The sequence below is a fragment of the Montipora foliosa genome, chromosome 3 (genome assembly GCF_036669935.1).
Source record: "Montipora foliosa isolate CH-2021 chromosome 3, ASM3666993v2, whole genome shotgun sequence".
Lineage (NCBI taxonomy): Eukaryota > Metazoa > Cnidaria > Anthozoa > Scleractinia > Acroporidae > Montipora > Montipora foliosa.
The window spans coordinates 6462562-6467561 of NC_090871.1; the positions used below are offsets into that span (position 1 = coordinate 6462562).

Genomic DNA, 5000 nt, shown 5'->3' on the forward strand with positions numbered 1-5000 from the left:
TAAACCAAACCAAGGGAGAACATCACGCATGAGCAGTCTCTGTAAATGTCCTTGCGTTCATTTTCGCTTTTTAAGCAATCTCGTTACCATCGCGTCCGACGCGCTGGGAACAATAATAATAATAATAATAATAATAATAATAATAAACTTGTATGGCGCCGATATCAATATAGCTATTTTCATCAGCGATAGCGGGCCGTTAGTGTTGCCGAGCAGAACGGAAGCGGTTGGCTCTGGAATAATCCAAAACCGAACAAGAAAACTCTGCTCTCGGTTGAATAACTACGCGTGCGTGAACGGTAATCTGAATATGCGTGGAAAGTCAATCTTTTAGAAATATGGTTTCTTCCTCTAAAGTAAAGCACTTCCACGACGCATTGGACTACGCTCTCGAGAGGTTAGGAAAAGCTAAACCCTTTGGAAAGAAAGCTTAGTATGAGGCTTTAAGGACTATAATGTACAATTCGCAGGGGTCAATAGCTTCTAGGGCATAAAACTCTGCAAACAATTTTCAATTTTTCCCGTGAAAACTAACATCTGGTTAAATGGCAGGAAATGAAACTGTTTTCCAACAGCCAATCAAATATGGTCTTTTTGCATTTGACCCCTGGTCAAGGGAAGGATGACACTGGAAATGAAATTGGTGTTTAAGTGCAAAGCACATCTGTAATCTCACTTTTACAATCATCTTCGACCTCATAATAGGAAGTGCCGTGCTTCAGCACTTTTTCTATGTAGATAGTCATGTCCCACGTAATCCTCACTTCTCCATTTTCTTCGATTGGCAAGGGTGGGTGGACATACTACTTGTCTGTACACTCTATCCCATATTTCCTGCACATCTCCCAGTGTACCCGCTGCGCCACCTTGTCGTGGCGCTTCCTATACTCTCTCTGGGCACGCCTCTTGCATCCACTGACAATGTGTCGTAATGTTTCAGTGGCATCTCCACACAACCTACACGGTGGTGTCTCTGAGGTCTTATCTATGCTGTACTTGTTCGAGTTTGTTCTTAAAGCTTGTTCCTGAGCAGCAAAAATCAAACCTTCTGTCTCCTTTTTTAAGAATCCATTCCTGAGCCATCTCCAAGACTCCTCTCCAGCTTCATCTGATATTTGTTGGACAAACGTACCATGTAGGGATTTCTCCTTCCAGTTTTTAACTTTCTCGTCTTTCCTCCTCCTCTCATAGTCCTGCAGACTCTCTTCTTCAACAACCACTTTATCCTTCAACGCAGCTTGAAGTGTCCACTCTGTGCTCTCTCTTAGGTAGCCATGAAGGGATTTGCTGTCCCTTCTTACACACTCCTCGATGCTGATCAATCCTCCAACCCTACCTTTCTCGGCAGGTACAGCCTCGCAACATTACTCCTGGTGAGCAGGCAGCCATTCATTGCCAACATCTTCCTTGTTCTTCTATCCATGTTGGCTACTTCCTCCATTGTCCAGTCTACAATCCCCGCACTGTAGCGTACTACAGCTCAGGTATTGATTCCACCGATCAAATTTCCTCCACTGAGTTTTGATCTACACAACTTCTTGACTCTTCTGATCATGTGGAGAAATCGTGGACATCTAGGGGCGGAGTCTGATTTCAGTGCTTTAGCAATCTGCCAATCAAACCTATGTAATGCTTGCTCTCCATTGGCCGAGTGTAAAATACTTCATGAGAGAAATCCCGAATGCCGAAATTAAACATGGCGGCTTGTGGCAAGAGAGCCCATCATTCGAAGGGATTCTACAGGGCGCTTGATCGCCTCTCCTCTGCCGATTTTACTCAGAAAAGCAGGCGAAACCGGAAAACAGTTGACAGAGGGCGGATGTTTGCTGTAGACCGTATTATAACTTTCCGCGAAGGACGATGCGTAAGTTCGAGCCTACGTGGCCTCGATGCTAGAAATGTTCGAGATGTTTGAGCTCAAATAAAGATTTTTCAGGATATCGAATTGTCTTTCCATGTCTTGCAGCTTTTCCTCAAAGCGTGAAATTTTCTCTTCCATTGCGGATGCTGTGATGACATCACTTGCAAGGACTGAGATCCTTGTCCAATCATTCAGGAAGTTGTCACGCTGCGACTTGGACCCCTTTTTGTTTAACTTTTTCTGGTGTTGTTGGGCTCGCCAGCAATGCCATTTTAGTCGTTCTTTCATTCTTTCCGAGCAGGTATTTCATTTTATGGCCGCGTTTGGTATCGCCTGGTTTAACAATTCCACTTTGTTCGTTTGATCATGAACGCGTGACCAGCGAATAAGGAGCCTGTTTCGGATCGCCAAATTGTACAAAACTTGATCCGCAGAGACGGCCTGTTCTGCTACATAATTTAACTTGTTTAACGGTATTCCTCCATTAATCAGGAGATCAATATTTTCAAGAGTGGGAGAAATATCTGACATCTTTGACCGGGAATCTTTACAGCGTTTAGAAGAACTATTTACATCAGTCACGCTTTACGCGCTTTCCTCCCGCCAATTTTTTTGTATTCTTGTGTTTATTTCCCCCAGTTTTACTCGGTTTTTGTTATAGAGAGCCTTTTTTGATGCCTGGAAACCGAAAAGAAGCGGTTACAAAGTTATTTTGAAAGCCAACATGGCAGTAGAAAGCAGTAGACTAATGCCTTTCTTGGTCGGACTTTCGCTTGGTGTCACGGCTTGGAGGGAATATTTTTACCCAAACTTTAAGCGAAAACAAGTGGCAAAACCGTGCCAGATATTTATTTTGATGGATTTGTGCTGGATGTTCCTTAAAGAGCATTGTTTTGTAAGGAGAAAGCAGATGCAACTTTCTGGATATGTCGTCGTCTATCGCTAGAAATCAGACTACATTACAACGTCCCTGCGAGAAATTAGAGACGCCATGAGGGCCTTCTTACGGACTCCAAATAATTTGCTGTCAAGCACAAAACCGTACCCATTACGAGTTACCTTGCCTTAATTTTTATGGGAAATGTTGGATATAGCAATATTGAATGCCGGCGAGATGCAACTTTGAGCAATTTCTGTTTCGTTAAGAGGTGAGAACGACTTTCGTGTTTTGTTCCATACAATTCCTATGATGAAAATCGCCATGTTTGCTTGATTACGCAATATTAATTAGGTCTCTGTTGCGCGTGCGTGTCCATTATTTCTCCACATGTATATTCCGATGTTATCTTTCCTTTCATCTTGGTGTTGGGAGACTGGTCCAACTGTAATATGCCAAGGTATTTGTAGCCTTCGTCCTCTATTTCCCCGATATGTTGGCCGTCGGTAGTTCTATTCCGCTACTGCCAACTTGTCTTCTCCTTTTCATTTCCAGGACAGCACACTTGAACAAGTGAGTCTAGTTGATCTTTGCTAGCTCCGTACAACTTCAAATCATCCATGAATAGTAGGTGGTTAGTTGGCTTCATGTCCTTTGCCAGTTTGTATCCAGCTCTCATTTTTCGTATTACTAGGGTCAAGGGTAACATAATCACTATAAACAGTAGTGGTGAAAAGGAGTCACCTTGAAAATTCCTCTCCTAATGTTCACCTGCTCGAGAGTCATTCCTCCTGATGCCAATACTGTCTTCAAATTCACCATGCTGTTATTGATTATAGATATCATATTCTTGGCAGCCCCAACCATCTCCAGGAATTTCGGGATCCATGAATGCGACATCATATCATATGCCTTCTTGTAGTCTATCCAAGCCATTGAAAAGTTTTTTAACCCTCTCCGGCAGTTCTTCAGGATTGCCTTGTCTAGAAGCAATTGATCTTTAGTTTCTCGGGATCCCTTCCTGCACCCCTTCTGTTCATCTGTTAGCAGTCCATTCCTATTCAAGTGGTGGTATAACTTCTCTCCCACGACTCCTGTCAATACCTTCCACATAATGGGTTGGCAGGCAAAAGGGCGGTAGTTGATGGCCTGGGCATCTTTCGCTGTATCCTTTTATATCAAAACTGTTCTTTCCCTGGCCATCCACTCTGGCACATTCTCTTGACATATACAGTCTTGCAAGTATTCTTGCAATATAGAGTGCAATCCTGTCAGTTTCTTAAACCAGAACCCCTGAACAAGATCGGGACCTTCCAGTTTTCCATCTTGCTCACTCCATTTCTAATATCTTCCACAGTGATGCTGATATCTTCTTGCACCTCTGTTGTACTGAACTCCACCTCTACATCCTCTGGTCAAGATGCTCTCTCATTGTGACCGACTTCCTTCGACCAGATCTTGCTCCAGAAGAAGGTTGCTTCTGTGGGATCAGGTGACACCGTTTCTCCTCGTTCCTTTCCATCTAGTGTTTTGTAGAACAGCTTCTGATTGGTTTTAAACAGGTGATTCTGTTTGAACTGTTGACATCTTTCGTCGTATATTTTGATCTTTAACTCCACCTTCCTTGATCTTCCGTTTCAACATGCCTGAGACATACAAAGTGCCCCTTTCCTCAAGATGATATTTTCTGTTCAACCTTTCCCTCTCTCTTTGTTTCAGTCTCATGTTCCCTCTTCGGACTTCCTCAATCTTGCTCAGGTCTTTTCTCCAAGTTTCGATATTCCTCTTAATCCTTCTCTTTTAGAATGGCTCTTTAGTTCTTCTCCATTTCCTCCCTTTTATCATTCCCATTCTTTCTGTAATAACATATGCATACAATAAAGAATTCAGTTCAGTGATGTTTGTGCGTCTGAATCCTTTTGACGGCTTTATTGATTTTTCCAACTTCCGCTTTCAGCTTCGTTCTTTCGCAAGACTTCAGTGATGGTAATCCTATTCACTGTTCTAGTTGTATAATTTCTAGGATACTGTCGCAGAGGGCTTAAAGTTCTGGGCTGATCTCTTCTTGTAATCTTCAGCAGTGAAAACTCTGGGTTCCTCTTCACGTTGATGTTTTTCTTGGATATCAGATGTTGTTGCATGGTCTGGTGTATCTGTGGTAAGATGCTCTATAGTTTCAGTATCCTGATGTTCATGTCTTACTCGTATTGCTATTTCCTCTTGCTCCACACTGCTCTAGCCACTTAATCTGGCGTACTTGAT

At 42.8% G+C, this 5000-nt stretch overlaps 1 protein-coding gene across 4 annotated transcripts in view; it reads left to right on the forward strand.

The window, feature by feature from the left end:
* Window positions 1–5000, forward strand: part of LOC137996603 (uncharacterized) — a 171460-nt gene that overhangs the window by 157158 nt on the left and 9302 nt on the right. The gene's annotated exons all lie outside the window — the stretch shown is intronic.